The 14,887-nt window shown below is 57.1% G+C and overlaps 1 long non-coding RNA gene across 49 annotated transcripts in view; it reads right to left on the bottom strand.

The window, feature by feature from the left end:
* The window catches only part of LOC107506203, a 579,061-nt gene that overhangs the window by 529,402 nt on the left and 34,772 nt on the right, over positions 1-14,887 (bottom strand). The window contains exon 2 of one of the 49 annotated variants that reach the window (XR_004954742.1): positions 11,847-12,029. The exons of 47 other annotated variants lie outside the window; for them this stretch is intronic. This is a non-coding gene — a long non-coding RNA (uncharacterized LOC107506203). Of the gene's footprint in view, positions 1-1,967; positions 3,178-11,846; positions 12,030-14,887 lie in introns of those variants that run through there. One more of the 49 variants, XR_004954743.1, reaches the window with a different exon arrangement.

The following is a 14,887-nucleotide window of genomic DNA, read 5'->3' as shown; positions in this document are numbered from 1 at the left end:
GGTGCGAAGCCGGAGGCGCGCGAGCACGGCTCCCCTGAATCCACCGGGCCCACGCACCCCATGAATCACGAGTCAGAGCTGGCGGGGCACAAGGGCAGGGGTGTGAGAGAGAAGGCGGGTTCTTCCCCAGCTCTGAGAAGGGGCCGTGGAGCCCGAAGGACCTCTCAAAGACCAAATTTCCTAAGCTGTGAAACGGGAGTGTTGTACAGACGGCAGGGGCTAAAATTCAGGGTCTCCCCAGAGCTCCGTCCCACCTCAGCGATCTGTATGGCCAACCGCGGGGCCAATGGGACACTGTGGGGGGAGGGGGGGGATGGAATGTCTCTCTCTTCCTTAATGTTTATTTGATTATACAAATGTTCATATCCCCTGCCGGTACCCCCTCCAATAAGTAAACCCCACATTTATCCTGAGGTTTGTCATCCTTTGGGTCACTCCGAGGCATCCGACCAGCAGAGGGGCAGGCGTCCATGAAGACGCAGGGACAACATGGAGCTGGGCGTCACCTGCCCTGGAGCCAACGTCTGGCACCCCCGCCCTGGGGTGCCCCGGAGGGCCCCGTCTAGCAACGACCACTCTCCTGCATTTCCTATTTCTGCTTTGCGCTGCCTTTAATTTTTTCCTTGCAGAGGGGACAGGGCATGGTCATTCAAGGTGATCTGAGAGACAGCCCAAAGGGACAGGAACCAACTTAGCATTTCGTCCTGTGGCTTCCTGCCCTCCCCAGTCACTGGGCAGAGGAGGGGGACGAACAGGAGGGAGCCGGTGGCAGTTACAGAGTTCATAGGAAAGCGGGGCGTATGCAGAGACACCACTTACATCTTTGGCAAACCACGCAATAAGAGCTAACATTCTCGGGGTACCAACCGTGCGTTGGGGACACTATCATCGCATTTAACTGTCGCCACCGCCCGGGACAGGTTCGCGCTTTGCAAGTAAGGCCAGCGCGGTCAGGACAGAAGCCTCTTTCCTGAGGTCCCGTAGCTACTGGGTGAGAGGAGGAGGTTCCAGCTAAACAGGATGTTTGCACAGACATTTCCAGAACACCCAGAGCTCCGGCCAAGGAACGCGGGTCGAAAATGCCAGTCTCACAGCGCACCCCGTCTCTCCCTCGCTCAGCAAATGTTTACAGAGCACCCGCTCTTGCCACCGGGGGAGGGCGGAGGGCGGGGCACTCGGCCACCTTCTCCGCTGCTCCGGGGGAGCTGGGCCGAGTTGCTGGCGGTCTCTGGGGTCCCGCCTCCCCCCGCTCCTCGCTTCCCCGCCGGGCTTGGCTCGTGGCCGCGCCACTCTCCGGCCCTGCCGTCCCGTGGCCTTGCTCCTGTGTCTCTTCGGTGTTCATTCTTCGGTGGGTGTCGCATCTTTTTAATTTTCCCCTTTGCAAAATGGAGACGGCCGCAGACCCTGCGGCCGTCCCGCCTGCTCCGTGACCTCCGCACATCGCCTGGCCTGCGTGCCTTATGAGCGCCTCCTCACAGGACCGCTATGGGATGCAATTAAGTACGTTAATATTTGCGAAGGGCTTAGAACAGCCGCCTAGTTCACGGGAAGTGCTATGCAATTCTTCGTTAAACAAAATAAGCATTCGTTTCACAAGAAAAAAATTATTTTAAAAAAGTCAAGGAAAAACTAGCAGTGGCCAAGGACAGAAAGGACCACAGAAGCCCAAATAATGCGGCCAGGACTGTGTTGCCGCCTTTTCCTATATTTTTCTCTGATAACGGTTCCTGGTGGGCTTTCCAGCCTCGGCAAAGACACAGTTGACATTCGCCAGGAAGCGGCACACGGCGGTTATGTCAGACGGCGAAGGGCGAGTAACCGAGGACCTCTGGCAAGGCGACGTCACCAGAAACGCCCCATCAGCGGTGACAATGCAGAAGGTCGTCGGTACCAGGTCTCAGGCCTCCCCAGTGCCCTTCTCCACACCCCACTCACACACGCCCCAGGTGCCCGCCCCCCCAGCACACCTGCATGAAAAGTAAGACTGCACAGCCTCATGGGCCGGCCTCGAAGTTCACTCTTCATCTGGAGCCAAGGCCGACCCAGAAGGCACTGCTCTCCCAGGGGCCGGGCCTTTGTCAGAGGACAGGGCAGGCGGATGGAAATGCGGGGAAGGAAGTGTGAGCCCGGCGGCCGCACCTCCCCTGCGGAGCCTCCTCCAGAAGCCCTGGCAGGAGGCGGGCGCTGGGAGCACCCTCATTGTTATTCCACCCGGGTGGCTGCATGCCAGCCAAGCCCAGGATATCGCGGAGGAATGTGCCCGGCGAGATCACAGATAATGCGCCCCACAGAATTCCTCACCTCCCACCCCTCTAGCTGGGAGGGGTGTTCTGGCAGAGGAGCCGACGGGTTTGCACATAAAAGGGCTGCCAGGCTAGAGTCTAGGTCCCCCCTCGTTCTCCTCCAGCCTCTCAGGAAGTGAGCCCCTCCCCATCATCCTCCCTGACAACTTAAACTTCACTGAGGCCAAGTACAAGCTTGGGCAGCATCCCCAGCCATTCATGGCATGCTGGGCGGCTAGGCCGGCAAAGGCGGCAGGCCCTGGGGAGGGCATCCAAGGGCAGCTGAGTCAAGCACTGGGCGAAATCTCCTGGGTAGAGCCTCGCCCTTCAGGTGAGCAGCCCACACCTGGCCCAGGTACCTGTCAGGCCCAGCCAATGACGACAGGGGAGCTATCCTGGCTGGAGTTTAATGAGGCTGCAATGTCATGCTATACAGTGAATCCAAACCTTATACACATACGAGTGTACAGTGTTAGGCAAAAGCGCTCACAGACACATGTGTCTTCTTCTAAAATGGCCCCAGGCCTCGCGAAGATGAACCTCGAGGCCTCGTGGCATACACACCTGGCAGAGTGCGCGGCACCTGCAGAGGTTCAGCGAACGGGAGGCAAGGCGCGTCTACCTCCTTGGGCCTAAGTTTCTTCATCGGCAATAATAGAGGTATCTGTGCGCACAGAGCGTACCAGATCCGTGCGCACAGAGCGTACCAGATCCGCGCGCACAGAGCGTACCAGATCCGTGCGCACAGAGCGTACCAGATCCGTGCGCACAGAGCGTACCAGATCCGTGCGCACAGAGCGTACCGGTACCAGTGCCCCCAGCAACGCCTGTGCTACTAGCAGTCAGCTGAGCCTCCAGCGCAAGCTCAGGTCTCAGCTTCCGACACTGCTTCACGCACCCCGCCCCGCCCCAGGGAACGGCAGGCTCCTCCCTCCCGGTCGGCGGCACCCTGTGCTCCGCCAGCCTGACCGGGGTCCCGCTCCCCCAGGCAGGCGTCCCCGTCCCCCCACCGCTTGTCTCCAGGCTCCCAGCAGGCCCGACCAGCCACCGAAGGAGATGAGGCTGGGAGGGGGACATTGAGGGAAGGCAGGGAGGGTCCGGCGCCTGCATTCCGGGAGTGGGACAGACAGGGCCAGTGTCCCCTCCAACCGGCCCCGCTGCCGCCTGACCAGGGCAGGAGGATGGCCGAGGGGAGGGGGCAGTGGCCACACGCGTCGCACAGGGAGCTCAGGGGGCCCTGTCAGCGGGAGCTGGGGTATGCGCACGGGAGGCATCAAGGAGTGCCGGGCCCTGAGCACGGCCGGCGTGACAGACGAGCTCCTCATGTGGAGCTAACGTGTACTTGCAAAGTGCTCCCACGATGCTTAAAGAAATATCGAACAGCAAGAGACCAGCAATTAAAACCTAAAATAGCAGGGTGGTGGGGCGGGCGGCGGTCCCAACACCTAATGGACCGTCGCAGCATCCTGCCCAGGGCATTTGCCACGTACACGGGACCTTTATCACGTGACCTCAGAACGCCTGGTTACTCAAGCCATCCCTGCCACGTCACCAGGCAGGCCTCAGTGATGCAGTCACCAAGAAGAGGTGGCCCGCCAGGGCCACGGCCTAGACGACGGCCTCCGACGGTCTCCGGCTCCACACTCCAGGATGCGTGCCACAGAGTGTGGCCATCCAATGCCACCCCCATCACGTTAGCTTCCTCGGGAACAAACGACCACAGGGTCAGTCCCTCCGATGCACGCAAACTTACCCCATTACAGTCCGAGAGAGAAACTGCAAACGGGTCCCAAGGGCCCAGGCCGAGGGTCGGCAGCGTTCCGCTCCCTTCTGGAAGCTCTGAGGGGAGCCCTGATTCCTCGCCTTGCCGACTTCAAGAGGCCGCTCACGATCCTCAGCTCAGGGCCCCGCCCGCTGTCTTCGAAGCCCGCAATGTCAGCTCTCACGCCGCACTGCTGTGCCCTCCTCCTCGGCCCACGTCTTCCGCATCGGAAAAGGCAGGTTCATCTCCCGACGCCGAGGTCAGCCCCTGATCTCGGCAGTTCCCGAATGGTTCCAACCGCCAACCCCACCCCGGGAACCCAGCCCCAGCCTGTGGAGGAGTGACCCTCGCTTCGTGACCCCTCTTGGATAGGGACAGTGACAAGGGCCTCGCCGAGGCCACACAGCTCCACCCGCGGGCCTGGGCCTGGGACACGGGTCGTCCACCCGCACACTCTCCGCCGGCCCGCAGGAAGCCCAGAGACGTGGTTCAGTTCTGAACTTGTGTATTTAGCCTCCTGGCAGGGTCCTTTCCAGCATGGGGAGCGGGGGGACGGCCAATGGTGGACGGGAGGACCTCCAAATCCGAGTTCTCGTTGACTCCTCGGAGAAGTCCCCAGTGTTCAAAATTTTCTGCCAAATTTGGCGTGCGTCGATGGCAACAGGAAACCGACAGGCACTGAGCACTGCTAGGGCCCGGGACAGTCACCAGTCCCTGAGCCGGCCCACAAACGCTGAGAGGGGGCCTCCGGAGAACGCTGGGAGGGGCCCCCGGAGCTCACCTTAGCGACAGGAGACTGGGTGTTTGAGAGCTCAGCAGCACGCCCCAACTCGCGAAGGGGAGGGAGGAGGGAAGCATCCCATCAGAGCTGGCAGGGTGTCTTCCCTCCACCAGGAGGCTCCCCCGACCCCTGCCCACTCGGGAACCGAGCATTCCTACCCACAGGAAAGCTACCCGACCGCCTGACCACGTGCAGAGCAGAATGTCTCTCCCTCCCCACCCCCAGCGCAAACCCATGCCCCACCTGCAGCTTCTCCTGCAGCACATGGGCCCTGGAGTGGTGGAACCAGGGATCTCAGTAGGTTTCACAAACGAAGCTCCTTTCCCACTTCAGGGCAGGCCCGGAAAAGCCGCGCCGGCTGCAGAGTGGGGGTGCAGCCGAGCAGAGGGCACAGCGGCTGTCGCTGGGCGCTCACCTGGAAGCCGTTCCCAACCTTTCCCCTAGATGTCTGTCCTCACTGAGCCAAAATCACCAGGAATGACAGATGCCAGGCCTGCGAAGATCCCACCACACCAGCTACCTTCGCTCTGCTCACCCAGACACCAAAGCAAAGCCCAGACCACAGGTGTAAAGGGTCCCATGGGACCCAGGGCAAAAGTGGGGTCACACGCCCAGTCAAGTCCCAGATTGGCCATGTCCAAGCTTGACGGCCTTGGACAAGCCATTCTACCGCTCAGCATTCATTTCCAAGGACTGCACCAGGGGCTGGGGGAACCCGGAAGGTGCAGTAAGAGACCTGGTCCCCATCCTCGAGATATTTGAGTCCATCTGAGAAGCAGACATTAAACAAATCTTCACACAAACATCCAATGAGTTAGAAATTGCGGATGCTGGAAAGGGAAGTCCATCATCCCCAGGAGATAGTCTAGGGGGTCCAGGTAGAGGCCTCTGAAGAGCTGCCCGTTTACCTGATGCCTGAAAGTTAGGACTTTTCTTTGCTTCTGAAGAAAGAAAGAAGGAAAGGAAAATAAGCTCCTTGGCAAACACCACTTAAAGGGGGACATTTAACGTGGGGACTCCCCAGATTAATGAGCCAGGCCTGCATTCACTTGCAAAGCAGGAATTTGCCACCACAATCAGATGCAGATTTGTAGAGCAAAGTCCCCCAAAGAAATGGAGGTGCCGTGCCTGGGAGAGCATGCCTAACAAAGAGTCCCATGGGGGTCCCCGCTCCCTACCCCCTGCAAACTTCACAAGTCAAGTCAGACAGATCTTACAAACCGGTGAGAAAAAAACCTGCTAACACCCCGAAGGAAATGACCAGGTGACAAAACACAAACAGGCAACACACCTGAGAAACGGGGCCAATCTCGAGTGCACCGGAAGTCAGAGAAAAGCGACCGGAACACCGCTTCGTTTTGGGGTGCCCCCCTATTCCGCAGCCCCATCGCCGCTGTCAGGTCGGCTGCGGTCCTTAGGAAGCTCAAACCTTTGGGGCCCCTCAGCAATCCCCTCCCGGTGCCATCTGTGGAGGGGCCACCAGTAAAACGGTCCTCGAAAGAGACCTACGGGATGTAGCGCGGGCCTGGATGACGACGACGAGGACCGCGACGGCGGTCACAGGCACCGAGCGCGTGCTCCGCGCTGCCCCGGCCGAGCTGAGTCGCCTGCAACGACCGTCCTCACCTCTCCCTCGCAAGGAGCCCGCACGGAAGGCGCTTGGCCCTGCCGGAAAGGAGAAACCAGCTGCGGGCACCTTTCCTGTAGGAGCGCACGACGCAGGCAGGGAAGAGCTGCCCCGAAACGAATTTTAAAAACTCTGAGGGACGCCAGGAAAATGGTCACGTGATGTTAAGCGAACAAAGTCAAGACATAAAACCATGTGGCAACAGGAAGCCAGATGTTAAGAGTAGCTACCGCTGAGGGTCGAGGTTATCGGTGATCTGTATTTTTTTCCTGCTTTGCTTTTATTTTTTTTCTGCTTTTAATTTTATTTTCCGCTCACATTTTCCAGGATTTCTACAAATGTGCATGCTCAAGGAGAAAAAAAATAAATAAATAAAGTTCGTTTGCCTGCTAAGTTCCCCTCGATTCTGTGACCGGAGCCTGAGGGCTGCTGGACCTGAGGGGAGACTCGGAACTATTCTGCCAAGGCACGACCCGTCGCACATGACCTGGACACACGCTTCTCACGGCAGCTGCTCCCTAATCGGGCCCGTGACCAGAGCTGTGGCCAGCACATGGATGCAGAAGGAACCCGCTTCTGGAAGGGACAGCAGAGGAAGCGAGCTAATACTGACCAAGAACACGCTGTGTGCTGGGCTCTGGGATGGTGAGGCGAAGACTTAACGGGCTTCTGCAGCGGGGCCTCTGGTCTGAGTCCATCGAGCCCTCACAGTCCTGCTAACTCAGCCTCGGGATCAGTGCCCTCACCTCTGCCTCCTCTCCCCGGCCCACCGAGGGCCGCAAGAGCCCCTCCATCCTCCAAGACTCCACCCAAGCGATTCCCCAGCAAAACATGCCCCAGGCCACCCGAGATGGACCCTCACTGCCCTCCCTGCTCCAGAGGGCCCCGCGGATACGTCGGTCCCCGTGCCTAGGAGGCTGCGCTGAGGTGACTTAGTCACAGGCGTGGCTTCGCGGCTGAACACGCACTCCTTCAGAGCAGGGCCCGTGTTCCCCTCTCTCCCCCACCCCTCCCCCGTGCCTCTCCAGAGCCAAGGAACAGGGCCCAGGGTGTAGAAGGGGAGGCCGGCTGGATGGGAGAATGGCCGGGTTTAGTGAAGCACAGAGGAACGTTTGGGAGAAAAAAAGTATGAAGGACGGAAGGAAGAGGTGAGGTAAGAGGGTCCCAAACAACACAACAGTGGCAGACGGAGGCAGGCTGCGTGATGTAGCCACCCACAGCGACATCCCCCAAAGTTCGCGCCGGGACTGTGGGTCAGCGACAGCCATCCTGAACGAGTTGCAACGTGGAGGGGACTCTGCAAGGAGGTCCTCGGCCCTAGACGAGGCCACACAGCAGGAGGGAGAGAACGGCCACATGGCAAAGTGAGGAACGGGAGGCCGCCGCAGGAGCCGGGCATCATTATAAGTTCCCAGCCCTACGAAGGCTCCCCGTCGGCAGGCACCTCACCTGTCGGGTCTCCTCAAGGCACACCCTCAGCCCCCGAGTTCCCAGAAATCCTCTCCCTACATGCTCCTCCTGGGCCCCCCCACCCGTCCTCCGAAGGCGCCCTTGGGGAGCGGCTGTTCCCAGCCCCACACCGCACCCCAGCGCCCACACCCGGGAACCAATCCCGCCAGGAGCCGTGTTTCCTGCAGCTCCGACACCCACCGCCAGAACCTGCTCGTCTTCCCCGCTCCCCGCCACCAGGTCCCTTCACGGAACTGCCTGGCACTTCCAGTAAGTCGCCCTGCCCCTGTCCGCCGAGCCCGAGGCGCCGCCGGTTCTCGGCACTGCTGGCAGCTGCACGCCAGTCACGGGGCCCCGCGTGGAAGGTGTTCACAGGGCTTTACATCGCCCATCAGCTTGTACAGCGGCACTAGTTTTGGGGTTCACCACGCCCAGGTAATACAAGCCTCGGGAGGGGGAGATGACACATTTAAGGCGGGAAGGGAAAGCCATTTACTCTCAGGACTTGTGACTCAGCCCCTCCTTATTAGGGACAAAGAAACAGATGATTGTTGACAGCCTCCCGTGCACCTAGTAGTTTATACATGAGCACTTCATTCGACAACCTTTGACCTAGATGGTATCGCATCCATTTTACAGATAAGGAAACTGAGGCAAGGGCAGCTTAAGTAACTAGCAGGCCCCCAGATGAACCCCGGATGACTCTGCAGCCCAGGTCAGACTTTGCACGGGCTCCTCCAAGTTCAGCATCACCTCGCGTCTGCTCAGTCCAGAGAGAAAGCCAAACGGGATTCGGCGGGGAATCAGCCCCGTGTGAACAGTCCCCAGGCTAGCCGTGGACGTTTTTGTCCCAACCTCACCGCTCCTCATGTAGCACAGCCTGCACTAGCCTGGCCAGTTAGTAGTCCCAGTGCCAGGGAGAAAATGAGCTCCAAAGACAGGGGCCGGAACTCAGATTCTCACTCCATGGCCGGAAGCAAGATGCTAAACCCACATACTGGTCCTTAGTGAAAAGCCTGGACCGCCGCGCCTGGCCTGAGTTGGCCACAGGAAATGTGGGTTCTTATTCCTTCTTCCACCTCCTAATACGATAAGAATCCACACTTGGTCATTCTTGATGTTCTAAGGATGCAAGAATACGTCAGGGAGTTGGACATCCAACCATTAACTGAAATCGTCCAAAATGAGCCAGCCCACTAACTGAAAACAAGCATAACGTTAGAAGGAAAGTAATACTGTTTTTCTCCCATTTAAATGTGCCATTAAAAATGAATCTTCATGTGTAGCAACTAGAGAAAAAGAAAGACAAGAGCGCAAGGTCACAGCGTCGCTCTATATTAGATTTCATTTGAAACAATGATATTGACCTCCACCCATGGGCCAGCCACAGCTCGAGAACCCTGGACCCCACATCGTTCTCTGACAGAAGACTCCCCTGAGACTTTTAGCCAAAACCAGAAACCCTACTTCAATATCAGGCCTTTCTGCCAAAATTCGATATGTCTCTCTTCAAAAGGTGTCCGTTTCAAAGTCCCTTTCCATCTCACGCCCGTGCCTGCTGCAGGACGTAACCTCAGGCCAGGGAGAGACCTCACAGCCATCTTGTCGGTGTCCAGCCTGAGTCTTCTGGGCTTTTACACTTTCAAGATAATAACCGAATTCAGAGCCATGGGGCCTCTCTAGGCTGACAACTCTCAGAAGCTACTGGGCGTTAAACTCTGTGATCTCAGCTGCTTCAAGTCAAACCTAGGTCTCCTCTCCTCTCGGCCCAGAGCTTAACTTCACCAGAGTCCACCATACAAACCGATCTGTTCTGAAGATTCACTTGAAGATATTTCCAGCTTATCGAAGTGTTCGATCACAGAGACCACACGATATGATATTCATTCATGCATGCATTCACTCATTCGACAAATTTTTGGAGCACCTACTGTGTGCCGAGAGAACGCATGATGGGGAAAAAAAGCAGCAAACTTAAGAGTCAGAAAAAGTAGACCTCCACCCTAGCGTGTACCTAACTCACTGAGCGTCCCTAAGGGAAATGACCGCCTCCTCTAGCGGACGAGGTCATCAAGAGTCTGCAGCAGGTCCTGTGCATCTCGGTACCTAGCACAATGAAGGCACAGGGCAGGCACTCTCTGGTACGGCAGACTACACAACTGAATTCTACGTTCTTCGTCAACACCTCTGTTGAATGGCATGACACAAAGATGGGAGATTTTAGTGACAGTAAGTATGTGGCAGTCCCCAGAACTCCTTAGTAGAATCTTGGTGGACTACTTCAGGGCTGTGAAATTTTGTCACAGACAATTAGAAGCACAAGATCCCACACCTGGCCTAAATGCTGGCTTGCCCCTGGTGAGCTGCACGGCCTTGGACAAAAGGCTGCGTCTCTCCACACCTTAATTCCTTCATCTGGTAAATGGGCATGACGATATACCTCCCCACTGTGCGTCTGTTGAAGGCTAAACACATTAATATAAGAAAGCACTCTAGCCCAGGCTGGCACATAGCAAGTGCCTGTCCCAGTCTTCTGCAGACACCCACCCATGCTTCTGAGTCACTCTGCAGGCCAGCAAAGCCCTACGCACGTTCTCCATCACAGGACGCCTGGGTCTGTATGTAGAGTCAAGGTTGGGCATAAAAAGTTCTTTACTTCCAAGGAGAAAGGTGTAATATACACTCCCATCTTCCTAGAAACACAAGGCCCTTGTTTTCCCTCACCGCTTTTGATAGAAGGTGAGCCTAAGAACGATTTCGCATCTCTCTATTCTGAGAGGAAAGCAACAGGAGGAGCAGCAGTATGAAAGGCAACAGCCGTGTGACCTCCGCAGGGAGCCGGGGGGAGGGTGTGACCCTGGGAAACTGGACGGAGCCCATCTTGAGGGGTCCACTGCCCAATTTCCTCACACCATGCCTCACCCCCCTCCGCCTCCCAGACGCAAACCCTTAGGGGTCCTCACTGTCAAGGCCTCCAGCTGCCTGCTCCGTCCCTGTCCCTGCCTCGGGAGGCCCACTGTGAGGTCCACGGCGGCAATGTGCCCTCAGGGCTCGGCATGCAGGCTCAATCCACAGTGACAGCAGGACTCCTAATGACACTTTTGTTTCCTCTTAATAGTCTGCTTCCTGCACTGATGACAGCTGACTTCCTCAGGGAAGACTCCAGCAGCCAAGTGGCAAAGGAGAGTAGAAACAAAGGAAAAGGATGAGAGACGGAATGAAAGCAACAAATAAACCTGAATCTGAGAATCGAATGCAGGGAACTGAGGTCTGGACATCGTGGCCCTTTCTAGCTCTGTGACTCTGGGCCAGCATCTTCTACCAAACCCTCGGCTTCTTCCACCACGAAATGGGTGTCAGGACAGTGCCCACTCCCAAAACGTAGATGTTATTTTTGGACCTGTTCGCTCACAGTAACAGGAATGGTCATTTCAAGATGCTCTCAAAATATGTAAGACACAGGAGATTGGTGGGCTCGTGCCGTGGCTCTGTCAGGGGAAACCAGGCCCTTTCCCCCTGGGGTCCTGCCCACCATTCCAGCCCCAGCTTGCTGAATCTGCCCACAGGTCTTTCCTGTAACTCGACTGCTGACGTGAGTTCAACTCTTGGATTTTGAATCTCAAAGGGATGCAGGAGATCCTATGAGGCAGAAGTGGGGCAGCTTGAAAAATGATCAGGGTGCAAGAGCTCTCGGGGGTGGCCAGCGGCAGAGAGGGTCAAATCCCAATTCGGGCCAAGGAGTGTCCCACAAAAGACTCGCTGTTGAGGACAAGACTGTCCCAGTGACTCAGAGGGCGCACTTTGGGGCAATGACTCAGCACCCAGTGCAGAAACAGGCAGGCGAGCGCCCCGGAGTTGCCTCCAGAAATAGGGGGTCCAGTGCCAGGAGGGCCGGGCGAGTCAGCTCAGAGGAATGCCCCCCACCCCCGCCTACGAGCTACTCACTGGGCTGGCATCCCAGGGGTGCCATGTGATCGACCTGTCGCTGGGCCAGGGTAAACAGGCGGGGAGCAGGAGCTTCCCGGCCGTGGGGTGAGGTCATGCCTGCAGAGGGCGACTGGGGTCTGAGCAGGGTGGGCGGCCCGCGGGGCAGGAAATGGCCAGAATGCCCCACACCGATTTCTGGAGCTGGAGAGACAGAAGCCAGGAAGAGAAATGAGGGCTCACAGGACAGACCTGGGGGCGGTGGGAGCACGCGGTGTAAATGATTCTATGAGGCGTTCAGAGACTTAATTTGCATCTTTCCCTCCCCCGCACCACCCCTCTCTCCTTGCCCTCCCACTCTGTTTCCTCTCTCTCCCTCTCTGTCCCACGACTTCTCCTCTTCCTCTCTCTCTCTCTCATTCGTTTCTAGAGACCTCGGTCGCAACCATGTCCCCAGCCCCTGCCGCAGCCAAAAGCCCCTCAGACTCAACAGCAACCTTGCCGGTACATTTTACCTGCTGCCTCGTCTAGAACCCCGATACTTTGAAACGGATGCTGTTATGGCTCCCTATTTCACAAATGAGTGCATGGAGTCCCAAAGAGTTAATATTATACTGAAGGTCACACGGCTGGCTTCAAAACCAGGCAGGCTGGCACCAGGGTCCATTCACTCGTCACTTAACATCACTATTTGTCCCAAAGCTCTACCCAGCAGGGGAATGATGTGTTGAACAGAATTTAGATGACTGGTCCAAGGCCCCCAAGCTTATTCACATTGGAGTGTCTCGCCCACGGGCTGCTGGGTTCGTGGCCTCTTGCCATGGGATGCAGAGTTAGGGCACGGTGGTTCCGTGATGCCTCCCAGCTCTGCGTAGAAGCTGCAGAAACGCTCTATTCCAGCTGTGGCCGCTGCGGCTCCGTTTGGGACTGCACACCAAGTACGCACTCTTCATCTCAGAAATGACCGCCGGGACTCGGCCCCGAGAATTCTAAAACCGGAAATCAAGGCTGCTTTCCCGGTGCCTGTGAGCCTGGGTATGGGTGACCCCAAGTCCTAGACGGCTGACCAGCAGGCACCCTGGCTCCAGGGCGCCCTCGTAAAGCACCAGCTGAGCTAATTGGAGCACTTGGAGAGGTAGGTGTGCCTGGCCTAAGCGACTTTGGAACTTCCCTTGTAAGAAAACAAGAAGGAGACTCGCTCACAGCCCAGGAAGTCTGGGGTGGAGACACTTGACGCGTTCCCCCGATGAAGCCCGTCCACGGAAGCTCGGGGGACCGAGCACAAATTGCCCATGAAGACTCCTTGTCCCGACCTCACGCCTGCATGGAGGAACCATGGTCTGGACCACCAAATAACCTGACTCAGGATTAATCCAGTCTCCTCTCTGCCACTCCTGATACCGGTCCAAACGCACCCTCCCAAAAGGCTGAGACAAAATGACCCCACCCCCCCCACCCCCACCGCTTGCCACGGAGACCTTCACTCCCGGGACCGCGTCCCTTCGCGAGAGGCGGGAGAGGTCACCTCCAGGGAACCACTCCGCTCGCTCGGGATCAGGCCACCACGGACCAAATGCCGATCGCGGACCAAATGCCGATCGCGTGCCGGGCCCTGGGCTGGGCATTTTCGTACCTTATCTCACCTAATTCTGACCAGAAACCTGCAAGACGCGTGCTCCACCTCGAGCAGACAGAGGACCCAGAGCGGCTCTGGGGGAGTTAAGTAACCGGGTCGCACAGCCTGAGGGACTGAGTTTGGATGAGGGAACTCAGGATTATCCGGCTGCGTGGCCCTCACTCTTCCCACACAACCAGAGTGCATCCTGAAGAAAGGGAAAATGTACCACGGAAGGACGCCAACCCCGCACGGGTCAGCTGGCCCGGCACCCACAGACCCGCTCCCGAACGGGTCAGCTGGCCCAGAGGCGATCGCGGCAGATTAGTAAAGTACAATACCCTTAGTTGGCTCCCGCCCCAATAATAGTTTTATATTTAAAATTTAGGAGAGATCCCTCCTGTCATTTTCGGAATTGTTTCGATTCCTTCCACGTTCTTATTTTACTGTAATATTTTCTGTAACAGCGTTTTCTTAATTTAAGAAAAAGGGACTATGACCACCACACTGGTGAGTCTACACACAAGAGACCAAAGGACAAAATTCACATATCAACCTAATATTGCTCAATCCCTGTGTAGACACTAATCACGTGCTCTGAAAACTGCCGCGAGCTCCACAAAGCTCGGGCAAGCTGACTGTTTCTAACATCCGCAGAGCCCGCTCTGCCCTGGCCCACACCACGGCTGTGCGTCATGAGATCAATCACAGCACCTGGTAGCCTGTATGAACATCAGTTGTTTCTTGTCCTAGTTATGTTGCTGAGGGTCCCTGATCCCGGAACAGTGGCATCATCACCAAAAGATGTGCCCCCAACAGGTACACGTGACCCGAGGGACACTTCAAGTCAAGCTTCAAGAGATTAACACTCCTTTACACAAACTGTCCTTTTCAACGCCTAAGTGCTACCCCTGATTACCTGCCCTGTAAACCGGATGTTTGGCTACTGGGTTCTCTTCAAGGACAGTGCCCCTTTGCCTGACTGACCTTTAAAGAGCCCCACGGCCCCTGGCGGCCTGCACCAGCCAGGCGAGCCCCGGCCCACATACCCACGTGGCACACGCACGCACACCCACGGGCGGGCACACACACGGTCTTCCTCCTGTCTTGTTTTTAAGTGTCCTTGTTCCTTCTTCCATCCCCTTTAACCTCTCCTGGCCTGCACAGCCTGGAGCGTGATAAAAGATACCTCTCAGGGAAGACAGGGCCCTAGAAGTTTCTGCAGAATCCTATCTTTATCTGATTGAAAACCAGTCTTTCCACCTCCTGGGTACACCCTGTTCTGTAAGCTAGGCCAGGCTGCAAGTTCTGCCTTATCCTAAACCCACTCGAAAAATGCATGCCTCGGGGGATCCCGGGAGCCTTTCCACCCATGGTTCACTCCCACTCCAGCCCCGAACTGCCCTCCGTAAGAAGGGAAACGTCTTCTGAGGTCCAAGAAAAAGAA

The sequence above is a fragment of the Rousettus aegyptiacus genome, unplaced genomic scaffold, assembly GCF_014176215.1.
Source record: "Rousettus aegyptiacus isolate mRouAeg1 unplaced genomic scaffold, mRouAeg1.p scaffold_m13_p_15, whole genome shotgun sequence".
In the NCBI taxonomy this organism is placed as follows: Eukaryota; Metazoa; Chordata; class Mammalia; order Chiroptera; family Pteropodidae; genus Rousettus; species Rousettus aegyptiacus.
The sequence above is the reverse complement of the archived record's forward strand: the minus strand, read 5'-3'. Positions and strand labels throughout refer to the sequence as shown.